The sequence below is a fragment of the Thermobia domestica genome, chromosome 11 (assembly GCF_964235325.1).
Source record: "Thermobia domestica chromosome 11, izTheDome1.hap1.1, whole genome shotgun sequence".
In the NCBI taxonomy this organism is placed as follows: Eukaryota; Metazoa; Arthropoda; class Insecta; order Zygentoma; family Lepismatidae; genus Thermobia; species Thermobia domestica.
The window spans coordinates 182,273,059-182,291,441 of record NC_137464.1 but is presented as its reverse complement, the minus strand read 5'-3'; positions in this window follow the sequence as shown (position 1 = coordinate 182,291,441).

The following is an 18,383-nucleotide window of genomic DNA, read 5'->3' as shown; positions in this document are numbered from 1 at the left end:
GAGCAAAAACGGTAAATGCTATCAAGATGAGCTTTTTGCAATCGATTCAGCATCCCAAGAATAGGTTCAATCTGCTCCGTTAACCTTTTATTCAAACAGGAAGTGGTTAAAGTTAGCCACTTCTTGTTTCAACGTTTATTGTCATAGAATGAAAGCGATAACAGATAACAAAAAGTGGTTCTTTGCAAACGATTCAGCGCCTCAAGACAATATAACATGATTATCTGCAACACTTTACCAAAAACGGAAGTGGTTCAAATTTACTATTACTTACTGTTTTAATACGAGTTTCAACGTTTGTCGCAATGTAACGAAAATGATATCACATAGCGAGAGCTGTTTTTTGTAAGCGATTCAGCATTTCAAGACAACATATCATGACAACATATCATGACTATCCACAACACTAGCAAAATCGAAAACGATTCAAATTTACTATTACATCCTGTTTCAATACTAATTTCCGTAGACCAAAAACGGCAAAGGGAAGATGTGGTATTTTGTAATCGATTTTGAGTCTCAAGAATAGGTTCCACCTTCTTTATTAATCCTCTATTCAAATAAAGATACCACATACCTACCTTCATTTTTGTTTTCAATGTTTATCACCACATAACAAGGTAATGGATAGAGAGAAGCTTTTTATTTTTTTTTAATGATTCAGCGTCTCAAGACAATATATTCCGATTTCAATACTAATTTCCGTAGAGCAAAAGCGGTAATAGATATCAAGAAACCACTTTTTGCAATCGATTCAGTGTTCCAAGAATAGATTCTATCTCTTCCATTAGCCCTCTATTCAAACTGGAAATAGTTGAAATAAACAATTTTTTGTTTCAACTTTTATCGTCATAGAACAAAAACATTAAGAGATAGCGAGTAATGGCTTGTTGATATGGATTCAGCATCCGAGGAACAGGTTCTATCTTTGATCTTATTACTCTATTGCAACCACTACTTATAGATACATTACTTCAAGTTTGAGTATTGAATTCAAATAAGTTGGAAGCGAAACGATACTTACTTGTAATTTCCAGTTTTAGAAAAAGCGCAATTATCACTTATGTTTGAAAATAGGAAAATGAGGCTAAATTTCTAGTTTTAGATCTCACGTTTTAATGGCCTTTAGGCTAAAAGAGATGGATGATTAATGAAAGCGGATGATCATGAAAGACTTAATAGAATAAGAATGTGGGAGAAAAGGGAAGAACCTCGAGATAACCAATGTTGTTCACCTTAAATTATGGTGGGCGAGGATCGAAACAATGAATGGCCCCCTCATACCGAGGCTCTATCACTGAATTCCCGTGCCCACGATTTATTTTTACAGGAAATACCCTATAGGCTTTGATGAGTGAGTCAGTCAGTACTAGAATTTCATAGGTTATATTTTGAGGTTTTCACGTCTTTCTATCTCGTAAACTGTTTGAGATTAAACATTGAAATATTTTATAGGTCATGACTTGATACAGGTATTTGATGCATCATCCTCTTGGTAAGCAAAATTATGGATGTTATAACGTAACTCGTTGTATACGTTCTTCTGACCGAGTGCCATATCATGAAAGAAGAGTAAGATACACATACACTAATAGATATTGGCAGGAGTTAGTATGAAGTCTATGATGTGTTTTCTTTCTTTGTAGTGTTTTCAAAATATTTTACTTTACTGATACCGAGTATGAATATTCTGCTTCTTTCTATAAGGTAACTCAAGTGTATTTTCCAGTAATATTACAAGTGATATGTGCAACATTGTTGAGGTTATGTATGACACTGTTAGAAGTATATATGTAACTGTTAGGAATATGTATGTTACTGTTAGGCTTAGAAGTACGTGTTCCACTATTAAGAGAAATGAAACAACAATATAATAACAATTTACTACATAGCAGCACATATTTTTCGAATGTAGAACACAAAAATATATTCTCTGGGAAAAACAGTAGAGTGAATCACTCGATATATATATATATATATATATACAGACGAGGATGCAAGGGGGCTATAGGGGCTATAGCCCCCTCCTTGACGCTCAGGAATACACTGAATAAAATGGGCTTCAATCCTGCTTTACACTGGATAAAGCGGCAAACTATGGTTAAGCTCCTCCCTTGATCATATCCTGAATCCGCCACTGTATATATATATATATATATATATATATATATATATATATATATATATATATATATATATATATATGTGTGTGTGTGTGTGTGTGTGTGTGTGTGTCTGTGTGTGTGGGATGTGGACAGCCACAGTTAAAGTCGCTGTTATCTCTTAATATGTTAACAGCTTGACTCCATTAACGAATTCGTTCGATGTAATTGCTCTAGCTATCTGTTGCAAGAAACAGAATTTTAAAGAATCACTAATCACTCATATATATGGGATATGAGCTTTAGATAGCTACCCTTAAATTTGACGTTATGCGTTGATATGTTCATGGAGTGTCTCTATTAACGAATTCGGTCGAGATAATCGCTCTAGCTATGTTAAAAACAGAATTTAAAAATTCACATCCGTTCAATCGCGCGTAGTAATGGACTTACTGCTAACAACACAATCTTACAAGTCTTACTGTGTGATCCTAAGTAATCTACGTATTCAGTTAAGTAGAAATGGGATATGAATATCTCAAATATATGAGATTTAGAATGAAAAACATACTTTTAGTGTTATAAAAATTTGTTTTTCTTAATTTTCCCGAAAAATCACTCATCAGAATTTAAACCTCAAATAATCTAATTTTATTCAGCTCTAGGTGATCTATTGTTTGGTAATGTCTCAATTTTGGACATTTTTATGTTAAACATTAATAATATTGTAAAAATGTAATGTAACGTATAATTGTAATGCTACGAATAGAAAGCACGGAATATAATATGGGGCGTTCCGAGCAAATAGGAAATCAAGTTCAATTAGCAAAGTTGTGAAAGAAAGAAAGTTCGCACAGTACCCTTAAGTACATGGAATACTTAACACTACTTTTTTACATTAATCTTTTAAATTTCGAAAGAAGCTTCAGATAGCGATCTTAAAGATAAAATATGTCCAAAATGACGAAGAATATACTTGATTCCCTTGTACACTGAACGCGCCATATAAATGCTATTGTTTTCCATTGCATTAACTTTTAAAATAATGAATTTATGGGCTCTTTAAACAAAGTTTTGCGGATAAAAAATATCAAATACACCAAACTAAATTTAATACACAAATATGTTTCATGAGTATTTTATAATCTACTTTGCTGTGAATTTTGTCCTATATACAATAGTAGATAATGCATTTGATAACTGTAACTTCAGTTACATATTTAACTACATAAAATCAAATAACTATTTATGTGCAAATATCAATGCATCAACATATTTTTACTTAATAAAACTTCCAGAATATACATTATCAGGTTCATTATGATGGAATAATAAACTATTTTTTTTGTAGCTTTGGTGTTTCAGTAATAAATTTAACTGCATATTAAATTTATTTACACGTCAATGCACTTCTACTTTCGACAAATACAATTAAGATTTACTATTTATAGGTCATGTTATTTGAATAGTGCTAACTAAATTAATGTATTTACATATTTCACTCGACGTTATTACACTTGATATATTTTTTATTATGTTTATTTCAGATTTGTATTCTCTGAATAAAGATTTCCAAAAGTAGAGTATCATAATTGAACATAAACCTGCTCTTAAGTCGGAGTGTCTTTAAGATTCAAATTATCTTTCTGTTTAAAGTGTTACATTAAAGTGACTTAATGGTAGTATTGATTTCCTCAGTATGAAATAAATACTAGATTTTCTTCTACTAGATGTGATTTATTTTATTGTTTTAAAAAAATGGTTCATAGTAGTAGTGTTATCAAATAATTTAACAAGTGGTTTTATGATAACATAGAAAAGTGACTTAGTATTAATATTATTACTATGTTTGGTACCGGTATATTATTATTATTATTATTATTATTATTATTATTATTATTATTATTATTATTATTATTATTATTATTATTATTATTATTAGTAGTAGTAGTAATAGTAGTAATAGTAATAGTAGCAGAACTGTAGTAGTGTGTGTAACTGGGATCAAGTCATGCAGTATATTTATATTAATACTTTGTTGTCAAAATCCGCCAACTGTTGAGATAGACCTAGAATTAAAGGAAGAAGAGACCACAAGGCTTAGTTGATGTTCAGAATTCTCTGGGGGTTGCTTTCTTTTCAACTTGACATCAAAGATCCTTCTTCATATGCGTTAAGACAACACTGCACAATTTTCGTTTCTGATAGGATACTAAGCACATATTACAGAAACAAACTACGACTGGAAATCGGTAGAATTTCATTTCCATTGATGAAACGCTGTAGAAGATTAAAGTGTGATGTCTCAGCTGAAGTATGGCTTAATTGCCTATTCGAAAGCTTGAAAGAAAATAAAATTTTAAGAAATTAAGAAAGCATGCTTTCTTTTTAAAAAAAATAATAAACAAAATGAAAGAAATCGTACTAGAAAGTAGAAACCTCTATTTTCAAGACATTTACTTATATATGTATATATACATGGCCAAAAGAAAAAAGCATGAGAAGCGTTCTTATATGTACATTACGTACAATCAATTTATAAATTCTTCAATTTTCATGTAAAGCAAGTGATTGTATATGAGAGGCTCCCCACGCTTTTCCTTTTTGTCATGCATAAATACATTTTTTAAAGAAATAATTTTCTTGAAAATAGACTTTTTTAGATTTTAGTTCTATATATTTTATTTTATTTGCTAATTTTTTAAAAAAGGAAATATGTTCTGTACAATTTACCTTTCATGTACAAAAAATGTACCTTTCAGTGTGATTTTTTGTAGTGTTTTTAGTGTGATTTATTTTCACTGTGGTTTATTTTTAAAAGAAAATGCGTTTCAAAACATTTGTTTTATTTTATTCTTTCTCACCCTTCCACATTCTGCCATCATCATTCACTTGCTTTACTCATTGTCTCCCTTAATCTAAAACGTGGGACGTTAAGCTGAAACATTTCATTTCATTCTTTTCCAAATGTTATGAAAAATCGTGAAAATCTGAAATTTTGTTCCAACTTGTGAATGTTAATGTAACCCCTTTATACTAGATAATTCCGCATTATTCAGGAGTAAAGTTGGTTGCATACGAAAACATAGATATTTTAAAATCAAACACGAGATTTAATTTAAGAAATGCGTACATGAATATAAATATACAAAACTAACAATAAAACACTGTATTCTTGCCTGATTTAAGTCGCTGTCTAAAATTTTATCATCATATGACGTCGGGAAAGAATTTAAATTAATGTTACGAAAGGGAGGACACGATTGAACCATTGTAAGCTTAACAAGAGCATGTAAAAATGCGTACAACATTCTCAACCATAGTACTAGGGTATTAACTTGTTTTCGTAAATGCTGGATCTAGAGATGGAAGATAATTTTAACCACTGGTTTCGTCTATTCGAGAAATTTTAGCAACCGGTTTGAACTCTGAATGACACCACTGATTCTGAGCCCATATCTAACTTATAGATCTTAATTCATTAAGTTGATGTCATTCGAGAATATATTTCAACTAAAAACTGGCAACAAAACAACTAAGAAATACATTTCATATCTTTTTTAGTATCTGATTATAAATGAAAAGAAATAAACTTTTGAAAAGTGAGGAATGGAAAATGTGATAAATTTGATTATTATTATTTTTATAATAACTCCACATTATATGGCATTTATACTTTGGACTCGATAAAGTGCAGTCCAGCTAGTTTGAGGAGTTTTTTAAAATTTATTTCCGTAAGTAACTTATGACTGAATCGTATTGAGACATGTTACAAGTTATTTGGAACATTTTTCACCAACTCTGTCTTTTGCACCTGTTAACTTAATAACAATATAAAAATTATTGGTTTAATTATTTTGTGATTATTTCCACTGTGTCAATGTAAGAGTGTGCTCTGATTTATTTTAAACAATTATTTTATGTAATAATTTTACAAGTTTTAATTTCTTTATCATTTTAATAATCACGTTTCCTTTAGTGACAAAATTTTAAAAAAAAAAACTAGAATGATCAGTTCATTTTCTATTAAAATAAAGTCATATGTAATTATGTCTTCAGTGGAAGAGGAATGTAATATCATCTCGTAGTCAGAATAGGCAGTCTGCCTGCCTTTGTACCTCGCGATGCGTAAATGTGATGAAGATGATGGTGCGAGTAACAGATGGGTATTTAACACATTGTAACAAATACCGAAGATTAGAAGAAACGCTATTGAGGTAGTACATTACATATTTATTTAGTAATAAAATTTCAGAAACAGCTTGAAATCATTTTGCATTGAAGTAAGCAGCAATGAATCATGAGTGGGGAGGTGTTGGCCAAAGATTTGAATTCCCTTATGAAACTGAGGAACATCTATGGAAAAATCTTAGGATGGTTAATTACAGGATTTGGACACGATACCTCTTTACTACGAAATTATAATGCTAACTACTTTCTAGGTTAAGTACCTCTTCTCCCCCGGAAATATATAAGGGAGAAAGAAACACTTATTATTCAAGTTCTTAAAGAACCTGAACTTACTTTAAAGGAAAAAAGATTGCTCGTAAATACATGATTATGAATTGAACTTACTTTAATAACAAATTCTCTTTACATTTCATGTTGAACTTCTAACCTTTCTTTCTTGCTGGTTCAGTGGATAGCTCGCACGTATTTAATGTACAGAGTTCCAGGTTTGATTCCCGGTGAAAGAACTTTGAAATTTGAGCGCATTACAGTGGTTCGGAATCCATCTTAAATTTTAGGTTTATGACTCCTATAGCCTTAGAGCTGAAAAGAGTGCTAAACTACAAACCAATGCAATGCACTCCTAAATTTTATTTATTTATTTATTTTCTTTAAATATGGCTTCTCATCTGAATTACGTAATGAGTGAAAATTTATTTAACTGTACTTGAGACTAGGCCCTATATTCTTCGTACCTTTAAGCCGAAAGTATGTAACGAAGATCGAGTCAGTAGTTATCAAGGTGCACGAATGTATAAGTTCTACAATTATATTAACCCTTTCTTGTACGAATAAAAAAATGTTTTCTAAATTGGTTCACAAAAATATGTCTTTTTCGACGAGAAGGCTGAGCGAGTCATTTACAGTATTAGTGTTCCCAGACCCAAGAGTAGACCTTCAATAAAATCACTGTACATGAACGGTTACTTGGAAGATTTCATTGAGATTTTTACAACTAATTTTAGTTACCTATAACTATCGCCTCATATGTGGTTGCAGTACACGAAATATAGCCCTATTAACTTTAGGACTTCATAAACAAACGTCCTTCACTTGGAGTCATATATATATATATATATATATATATATATATATATATATATATATATATCTTTCTCTCTCTCTCTCTCTCTCTCTCTCTCGTATATATTTTACTCGTATATATATATATATATATATATATATATATATATATATATATATATATATAGAGAGAGAGAGAGAGAGAGAGAGAGAGAGAGTATAAACTAAGTTCACTGTAGCTAGCTTACAGTGTGAAAGAGTGCGAAATTGACCCCAACACTGACAAAGAGGTTTCATATTACGGTAAAATAACGATTATTGCGCAAGTAGTAGCCATTGCTTAGTATTGCGTAATGAAACACTATATATAGAAAAAAAACATGCACATGCAAAAGAAATGACGCAATACCATTTCTACCATCTGTTGGTTCATGACGGAGCAGTTGCTTAGGGTTTGTAAGTAATCTGTTGACATTTAGCAACGACGTAGTTTGAAGGAGAAGAGTTTCAAGAAAAAGTGTTTGGAAAACTTAGAACAAACAAGAAAGGAGGTTGTTTCTTAGGTGGAGCCTCTTAGTCAAAAAGAATCAACAACAACAACATAAGAAAAAAAGGAAAAAATAAAAGGAAGATACGTAAATATAATATGTTTGCATGACTCACCAACTGCCTCCAACAGTTAAAAATGAATCACTTTGTAGCACTCGATGCCTGCATGAAATGACTATCATTCAAACCTTCTTTGACATGCTTCGGGTTCAACATTTTTTGGTGTTGCATGTTAGAAAGTCATAATGATGAAAAATATTCCTATTAAACCGAAAATGATTTTATTACTTCATTTACGTTAAAACGAAATAATAATAATAATAATAATAATAATAATAATAATAATAATAATAATAATAATAATAATAATAATAATAATAATATAGATTAGTTTCTTTATGGCAATGACTGTTTCAATAACTATTATCAAAGTATCAAATCCTGTTGACATACAGTAAGTATGTGATATATTTCGTTTTTATTAGATATGACTCCAATATCTAATTCAAGTATACTCATATTTGTTCAAATGAGACATATAATGCACTAATTCATTGACTTTTAACTTCAGAAGATATCTGAATAATGTTCATTATTATAGAACTAGAAAGTAACGCAACCAAATAGCGTCCTATTCCTATAGGAAGGTCCTTCCAACCAAAGGATCAAGAGGTAATTTATTATCCTTGTGGTGTCATTCGTATAATTTAACAACATGTTCTATTACTAGACTACCCTTAGACTAACTGGGGGCTCCGTCCCCAGACCTCCACGTTTACTCGATTTACGCCTTGCACCTCTTAAATCCATATTCTACCGAATTTCAAGTTTCTTTGATAGTTGATATTTCAACTATCAAAAAGATGAGATTTTGTATCCCCCCTCAAAAAAAAAAAAAAAAAAAAACACCCATTTAAATAACATGGGAATTTCTTCATCCTACCTTCAGATCATATAAAAACTAAAAATATTCAGTTTTGGCAATTTTCCTGTAGGTTAGTTCCGGAAGGCTACAATCATGGCAAATTTTCTTCATTCTAATCCTACCGGAAGTGTCTAAACATTTTGGAGTGTAGAAGATATCCCATATAAATAACACGGGAAAGATATTTTAGTCCCCATAAAATCACTCTAAGGTTGGAAATTTTATTTTTAGTGATTTTGTTAAATCTATAGAAAACGTACAAGCATACCAAATTTGAAGTTTTTATTCCAATTCCAAGTACCATATCTAAAACATGAGATTATAAGTAAAGAAACAGTCCATTTAAATAACATGGGGAATTTCTTCATTGTCCCTTTAAGCCCCCTAAAATTTGAAAATGTTCAGTTTTGGCGATTTTTCTGTAGGTTAGTCTCAAAAAGCTAAAATCATGCCAAATTTCAAATTTCCACGTTAATCGGAAATACCCGTTATTTTGTGTTAGTGAGTTCATGTAGTTTTATATATAGTTAGGATTAAGATAGTAAATTTACTTGTTGTTATTACTGTATGATTATATTATTATTTATTTTATATTATTATGAGCTTAAATGCCCGGGAAGAACAGGCTTATGAATAATATTTGAACCTCCTCCCTCCCTTAAGATACACATTTCAATGAAAGTATAGTTTTGAAAACTTATAAGATACTCTACTTTTGATATAAATTTTCAACTTTACTATCCCTTTACGACTCGTCAGTTAATCAATATGCCCTATATTACAAACGCCTTGAGGCAGGAACTATGTTTCAAGATTTATTTCAAATGGGTAACCCGTTTTCCGTGATGCGATCATGAACAACAGACAACAAGAATGTATGTTTCAATGTGGTGAAAAATTATAGAAATTTCACCTTTTCCACTTAAAAACTGAAGTATGGAAATGCTGAAGCCTGTGTCTACTTATTTGTAATATGGCATTTATACACAGATTTTAATCTTCCTAATTTGAGGTGTTGTGAGATACTCTATTCTTCGAGGTAGTGACCTAGCTCGGGGTAGTGACTAAGTATGCTCTAAAATTCATTTCAAAGTCTTCAACGATTTTCCCATGATGTAATTAGTATCAACAGACAGCGTCGCTTTATATCAGGGAGGGGGGCAATAATAGAAAATTCCCCTTTCTTCTTAAAACGGGGTTTTTTAAATGTCACAAACACGCCCACTTATTTTTAATGAGAAATTTATATGAAAAATCTCATCTTCCTAACTTCAGGGATTTATGAACAAAATATTTGAATCCCCTTTACCTCCCTCAACACAGGTCTTTAAACAATTTTCTGTAAGCGACTTTGGTGGGAGACCCAGTTTCGATTTCCGGCGGGGACACGTGTAAGTGCGAGGTGTAGGTTCACGTCTCATATAGCCTTACTGCTGAACGGAGCACTAAACTTATATCCAATCTAATACACTATCTATTCCGTCTTTATTTTTACAGGCCAATAAACGAAGCCAGGTGTAATTAAAGCACACTTTATTTGTTGTTGAGTCAGTGACGCATACAGTATTTTCATGCAAAATTATTCGTCATCACCAACACTAGAGATATAATTTTATTATAAACAACTATGTATTTCCACAAAAGTGTAATGAGAGAAAAACAAAATAGAAATATTGGAAATAAATAATAATACTTGAATATTGAATAATTGAAGTATTACGTGAACTACGTATATGACAAGTAGGGCTATCAAATCTCAATTATTGAAAGAACAACATTCTTTAATAAAATGTGGGACTTCTTTTTATATGTTTGAAAATAGTTTAACTTAGAAATATAGGCTATAAGCATACATTATAATTTTTAGTTGTATTGTCACGTGACGTAGTTCTCGCCATGCAGCAGCAATTAAAGATATCGTTTGAAATAATAGTTTTAAATATCTCATTATATTCCGTTAAGTCTATGTCAGATTGTTTCTTCTGGGAAGGTTTCTTTCTGTTATTAAATTATGTTCTGAAATTAAATAATCGTAATCTTACTTTCATCCATTCGTAAATTCGTTTTTAGTCCAATTTAATGAAATTTTCAAACAAACATTAGACAAAAGTTTTTGTTATATTTGTTCAAAGCTTGATAGTAATCAAATAACAATATACAGCATTTGAAAGGAAATACATTTTTTATTATTTTTATAACAGCAACAACTAGTAAAATTTACGGAACATGATCACAATCACAATTAAAGATGCTGTATCTATTCATTTCCAAGTGCTTATTTTTATGTCTGTATACATGTATCTGCTACTTTATGATTTCAGTATCTCTGCAGCTACCTTGCGGTGTTGAGTCAACAAAATACCTACATTTGATTCTGCTCAGAAACGGACCAAACCAAAAATATGAACTCGAAGTAGGACGATAAACTTCAATAAACAAACACAACAACAACGTACTACTACGAATAATAATAATAATAATAATAATAATAATAATAATAATAATAATAATAATAATAATAATAATAATAATAATAATAATAATAATAATAATAATAATAATCTTCATTTTAGTGCAGCGAACAGCTTTTGGCAAAAATGCAGCACGTGGTATTAGAGCATTACATCGCGATGGAATACTAATACTAATACTACTACTAATAATAATAAATAAGAAAATAATAAAAAGAAGAGTACTAATATAAAACACAATGTAGATAAAAGTCAATTAAGCAGAAATAATTCCTTGTCAACGCTGTAAAAATTATCAAGTTCTCTCTGTATCTAAAACAACGACAAGGTAGAAATAGCAGTCTTAAAATTATATTTTGGCTTAATGTTTCAAAACGTCATTGGTTAAAAGCTATCAGTCAGATCGCATAAAATTGTCACATTGTTTAATACAGTAAGTCTAAAATGAGCTTAAAGAATCTGTCAATCTTTTCAAAATTTCACATTTCCAATTCAGAGGAACTACAATCATGCTATTTCTTATGTTATGATTTGTAACCTATATTTTGTAAACAATATTCACTGGTATAAACATTACTAGTATTTTTTGCATGCATACTCTGTTGAAATTTTTTCTTCTATTCATAAGATTTTCCAAACCCCAATAATCATCCCAAGATTCATAGCTATCTATGTGAATAGTAGTTCATTTTCATCTTAAAGCATAGCAGTCGAATAAAACATTTTTGTACAGATTCTATCTTGGTTATCAAAGTTTTAGAAATGCTGTTCCACGAACCAAATTCTAGTTTCGGTCTTACAAGTAATTTATATAGAAATACATATGTTTTATCGCTTTGAAATACAGGCCACAGTTTAAAAATAAAACTTATTATCCTTCTGACACCTTGTACATTACAATTTATGTGGTAAGAAAACTTTAACTGTCCGTCAAATGTGATACCTAGGTTTTTAATAATGCTTACTTTCTCTATTTGTACACCATTGACCTCATATTTACTGGCATAATATTGAGTTTTATTGGTGTATGTCATAAATTTTGTTTTCTTATCATTAATTTTTAGAAAATTGTTTCTACACCACGTGTTTACTACATTTGTCTTGCAGTAAATAATCATCAAACTCATTTTTATTTACTTATCTGAACAGCTTCATATCGTCAGCATATAGCAGAATTTTAGAGTATTTGATTTTTACTCTAAAGATCAAATCATTTTAAAATATTGCAAGAGCATTTAAAAATAAAGAAAATAAGAAGGGGCAAAGGGGTCACTCTTGCGGTATTCCATTTTTTACATAGTCTACACTAGAATGTACAGGCCCAATTTTAACATAGTATGTTCTGTTTGATAGATAGCTTTCAAACCAGCGAATGTATATACAAAGGTGACACACCAATATTTGATAACTTGCTAATAGGATACTTATGACTGACAGAACCAAAACCTTTTGAAATATCTATGTATATTACATCGACTTGCAATTTATTTTTCAGTGCGTGATAGGTAGTCTGTAAAATGAATTAGATTAGTTACAATTGACTTGCTTTTATAAAAACTATGCTGAGACTCATTTAAGATATTTCTTACATTAAAATATATGTGTTTATGTACAATTGGTTCAAATATCTTCAAGAATGTATTAACAAGAGTTACTGGCCTGTAGTTGCTAGCATTCTGTCTATCACCTGATTTATATATGGAAACAACATATACTTGCTTCCATATGGAAAGATATACATCTCCACGTAATGAAACGTTAAATATATCTGCCAAACTAGTTGAAAGTTCAGTTGCACAAGCTTTTATTACATAATGAGGAATATTATCTGGACCTGGAGTAGTGTTCGGTTTAATTGCTTCCATTACATTTAATTCAGTAACGGTAGGAATTCCGATTAGGGCACTATTACTAACGATATTCTTAGGCAATACCTCTTGACCTACGTCTAAGTTAAAAGCTTCATAAAATACAGTCTCAAATGCTTAAGCAATTTCAACATTGTCTTGGATTAGCATGCCATTGTAATTTATTTGCTTTTTTTTTTTCAGTCAGACTTTTTAAAAATGTTCCAAGAATATGAGCTGTTTTTATAAATACTATTTTATAAGCTTGAATAATAAGATTTCCTTGCTTCAATGTTTTTCTTTTCTACAATTTTCCTTAGATCTGAATATCTCTGTTACCATAAGTCATCTTTTGTTCTTTTAGCTTTAATAAAATATTATTATTTTTTGTTTGTTGGTGCTTTCAATTCTTGAGTTATCCATATTTTTGTTTACAACCAAATGACTTCTTAGCTACATGTTCGTTTAACACAGAATAAATTAAATTACATAAAGGGTTAGTAGTTTCATTGACACTGTTACTGCAATAATTTATTACGTTCATGTCCCTAATGCCCTTGTAAATACCTAGGAAATTTGCTTGTTTGAATAATAATAATAATAATAATAATAATAATAATAATAATAATAATAATAATAATAATAATAATAATAATAATAATAATAATAATAATAATAATAACTTTTGACTGCTTCTGCTGTACACGCCATCACTAATTTATCTTTACGTTACTGTAGTTATAGATCATACTACAGGCAATTATAAGAAGTCCTCATTAAATTGAATACCTATCATAAATAGAAAGAAGGAACCAAATGTTTTATTTGTCTTGTTACTTGAGTAAATCCACATCCAATGAAATGATAACTGATACATATCATATTCAATAAACGTAAAATGTAAGATTTAGATGAATAAATTTGACGAAAACGGGCAACTTTCAATTTTAATATTTGCCTCATTTTTTGCATCCCCACTTTCATATTTTCATTTCTCTGTATTGCAAATTTTTGAATTGAATTATTAAAAATATTTATCGTAATCTCGACGTTATTATTACTTTTTCAAGTTTTCCATACTCCTCATAGGACCGATATTTATCCATCATCTTTCATAATTACTCGTCATTTTCTTCAATTTTTACATTAAAAGTATTATCTTACAAATAAATTAATTATAACAAACCCAAGGATATAGGCAACTGGAATCTAAGTCTGCATCTGAAAATTTAAAATCTCGATTGAGGTTAAAAAAGAAAAAAATGTAATAGATTTTTTAAATTGAATTAAAAAACAATTATCTGTAATTTAGAAAACTAATTAATAAACAAAAGATTAGAAATAATACTTTAGAAATATTAAATTAGGGGGCTGGTATCTTGAACCTAAACTTAAGGTAAAGTGTATTAGAAACTTTAAAGTTTTGAAATTTAAACCTATTTTTCACTCTCTAGGAAAGAACAAAAAAGTTATATATTAAGATTGTCAGTAACTTCTCAGTCAATATTTTTAATATACATTCTTAAATTTTAATAGTCCTGGTGCTATGACTAACATTTAATAGGTGCCAGAAGTAGCCAGGTAAGTTGTGTATGAACAATTTTAGCCTAACGTAATGATGAATTTATATATTAGAGGTGCTTAAAGTATAAATTAAGGGTCTTCAACTTCTGTATATGGTGCCATGATGGTAGACTTGTCAGAAATTTCCATTTAGCATTTGGACTCTTTAACCTGCAGAACATAATCATTGATTGTAGAAGTTGAAATTTTATATAAAATGTGTACATATAAACAAATTAAACAGTTATGTGTACCTTTGCTTTCAGATGAAAAACAGATCAGTTTTCTTTGATAGGTCAGTTTAAGCAGATATATATCCAATTCCAGTGCCCATTTTCTGGAAAAGGGTAATGGTACCTATCATTAATTTGATTATTTTACTTCTTTTGATTAATTGTAAGTAGAGTGAAGATACGTCCCAATTACTAAATTGTCTTGTTTTGACAATACAGACTAGTATTCCGATATTTTAAAATATTTTGGAACAATCTTTTTATCATCACAAAACACCATAATTAAGTTTTATTGTAATATAATTGTATGTTCATCATAACATTGCTTGTTTATGTTTCCAATTATACAATAAACACTGTTTGTTTTATATTTTCATTTTGTAATATTGCTGTACTGTTAAATTATTAATTTATTCTAAAATAATCTTTTACTACTATTCCAAAATAAGCTTTTCTTAGGTGACTTAGGTACTATTGAAATTATGGTTATCATAGTAGCGAAGGAAAGCTTCAATATTTAAAAAGCGGAAGAAGTTAAGCTAGCATCTACTACCGTGTATATATTCTTGTTCCAGTCTTCAAATGGACATAAATTTACATATTCACTTTGTAAATACAAACATTTTAAACTGCTGCTAGAAAAATCGCATTTTAAAAAGTGTAGAATATATATATATATATATATATTATATATATATATATATATATATATATATATATATATATATATATATATATATATATATAACTTGTCTCATGTGATTTAAGAAAGGAAAAGTAAAACTTGATGTACTAGCTTGGTAAGAATAAAAGCATGTTTATGCTCTTACAGAAAATAAGAGTCCAAGACCTTTCTACGTTGAAGAGAAGTTATCCTGGGTTGCGGCAAGCCTCGAATTTTGATTTAAAATATGTTGTTTGTAAACACAGAAAAACCTCATAGTCAGACAAAACCTTTTCGGCAATAACTAATTTGCAAATGTAACCTAATATACAGACTTCCATTCATTGAAAATAAGCAGTACTTCGTGTCACAGGAACAACTTATTAATAAAATTGCCAAAATTTTGGTGCAATTTAGTTTATCTATGTAATTTGAGAACTCGTATGATAAAGATATAAAGTTATATTAGGAAGTAGTTTACATTTATTTACGTTACACAAAAGAGCAGGCTTAACTTTCTTGTCTAATAAAACAAGAATTTCTTTTAGTAATTGATTAATAAAAACGTCAAAATCCAATTATTTTATCTACAAGTAGGTTTTAATAGTTGTTAATTGCTTGTTGATTCAGATATCTTTATAGAAAGAGTTTGAGTTTTAATTATTATTATTTGAATGTTTTGCTCCTACGTCCATTTCATCAGATCTGATCTAGATGTGCTTTTTCTTCTTTCAGCTGGAACCTACCTACTCTACTTGATAGAATAATTGCTTTTGTTGACAAAAGAAAATCAATAGCTTTCAACTGAACAATGTAAAGCCGATCCAAATTAAATATGATAATATACATTTCCCAATTTTAAATTTCACGGAAGGTAATCGATTGAATTCGTTTATTTAAAATGGGCTTAGTAGTTAGGAATAATTCTAACAACGACGAGCTGGATATTCAATAATTCAATGTATTACACCTAATAGTTTGAAACTTCTGGTGAATGCCAAAAAAATATTCAAGTCGACCTCTTCCCTTTGGAGGTCTTATTAGTGGCTGAGATCCAAGGAAAACATTTCTGCACAAAATTTCAACGTTTTATAGTTTAAAAGATTTGGAGAATGTCAGAAAATAGACTCTTCACCCTTAGAAGTCGCATTTCGCGAAACCCGAACTATCCATAGCGTACGATACATGAAAATATTTATGGAAAATTTCAACGTTCCATGTCTAGTAATTTCGGAGATCTGGTGAATACAGAAAAAAAAGTTTCCCTCCCGCCCCCCTTAGGGGTCGCATTTCGCAAAATCCTTTCTTATCTAGAGCCTAGAACTCAAGGAAAATATTATCCAAAATTTCAAATCCAGTGTCTAATAGATTCGGAGATCTGTTGATGATTAAGTCAGTATATTTAATTTATATATATACACACAGATGTATATGATGACACTATTTGTAATAATAATAATAATAATAATAATAATAATAATAATAATAATAATAATAATAATAATAATAATAATAATAATAATAATAACTCACTAACGAAACCTTGAGAAACTTAGATCGGCCAGACGGTGATTTGAAGTTGATGTTGCGTAGTCAGCACATCACAAGTCCCACTAGCGTTATTGCCGGTTTCTTAACCGGTGTCTGCTACTTCTTTCCCTAATATTGTCTTGAATGTGCTGGATGAATGCTTCTCCCCACACAATCTGGTTTACCCCAATGCTCTCACCCATCCAAATACTGGTCCAACGGTGACCTAATGGAAACAGGTAGATCAGCACACACAGCTAGAGCTTTGTTAATAATAATAATAATAATAATAATAATAATAATAATAATAATAATAATAATAATAATAATAATAATAATAATAATAATAATAATCACCATCATCATCATAAATTTAGAGTAATTCTTACTTTCTCAATTCTTAAAACAACATTTATAATGTAAATGTAATGAAAATCGAGAAAAACTTTTTTTGTGGGGAGGGGGTGAATCTAGCTATCGATACTGTATGATAATCACCTCACTTATTGAGATGAAGTTGATACTGAAATATACTCTCATCAAGCTGTTCATTGATACTAGCAACAGACAGACGATAGAACTATGCCTGATTTCGCAGTAAATTTATATTTTGATATATATTATTAATTAGAAAATTAGCAGAAACAGATCAGATTACTTGATAGAGCTATTCTAACATGAACAGATTCTAACATGTATTGTACTTTTTTATGTATTTATTTGTTTATATTTGTTTTAGTAACAGTAATTTTGACTGAAAGTTCAGATTTCGGTTACAATTGATCCTTATTTCACATCAGATTTTCCTCGTTTCCCAAAATTATCCATTTGAAGGGCCAGGGGGAAGAACGCTTTCAGCCCAAAAAAATCGATATCTCCAACACTAATTTTTTCCAACACCAATTTTCTAATTTGCTGTAAAAATAAGTTTTTCTTTACATATATACAATATTTACCATGATATAAACTTAAAACTACTTTTCTAACAATGTAATTACAATGGTTATTTAATGAATAACTTGTTTTTTTCCTCTCCTGAAAAATTTCATTAAATAAACTGAAAGCGTTCTTCCCCCTGACCATTCATTTGTTAATATTTTTGCTATATATGTGTTACGTTTTATATGTATTTCTAATACAATTAATAATAAATATTGTCATTTGCATTGATTTTTCAGACGTCCTAGTTAGCCGGAGCACTTCTGAATTTATATCTTATGTCTCACCAAAATTGTTGAAAACTTCA